This window comes from Penaeus monodon, chromosome 20 (genome assembly GCF_015228065.2).
Source record: "Penaeus monodon isolate SGIC_2016 chromosome 20, NSTDA_Pmon_1, whole genome shotgun sequence".
NCBI classification, from domain to species: Eukaryota; Metazoa; Arthropoda; class Malacostraca; order Decapoda; family Penaeidae; genus Penaeus; species Penaeus monodon.
The window spans coordinates 5,544,455-5,544,671 of NC_051405.1; the positions used below are offsets into that span (position 1 = coordinate 5,544,455).

Below are 217 nucleotides of genomic sequence, written 5' to 3' on the forward strand. Positions count from 1 at the left end.
CCGGATATACTTTCCCGGAAACTTCAAAATAAGATTAAAAATCTGGGGCCTCCTTGTCTTGCATATAGGAGCTGAATGTAATCATAATTTTATATGATAATTATCATATATATTTTTTTCAGGTTTTATGACATTACTTTACTTTATTTTAAACTCTACAAATTAGATTTCTTGAATCTGATGTTGCTTTTTAGAGCAAGTTTTCTTTTTACTGTTG

General features: G+C 28.1%; 1 protein-coding gene across 1 annotated transcript in view; it reads left to right on the top strand.

Annotated features, from left to right (window-relative positions):
* Window positions 1-217, top strand: part of LOC119585903 (scavenger receptor cysteine-rich type 1 protein M160-like) — a 30,936-nt gene that overhangs the window by 7,653 nt on the left and 23,066 nt on the right. The gene's annotated exons all lie outside the window — the stretch shown is intronic.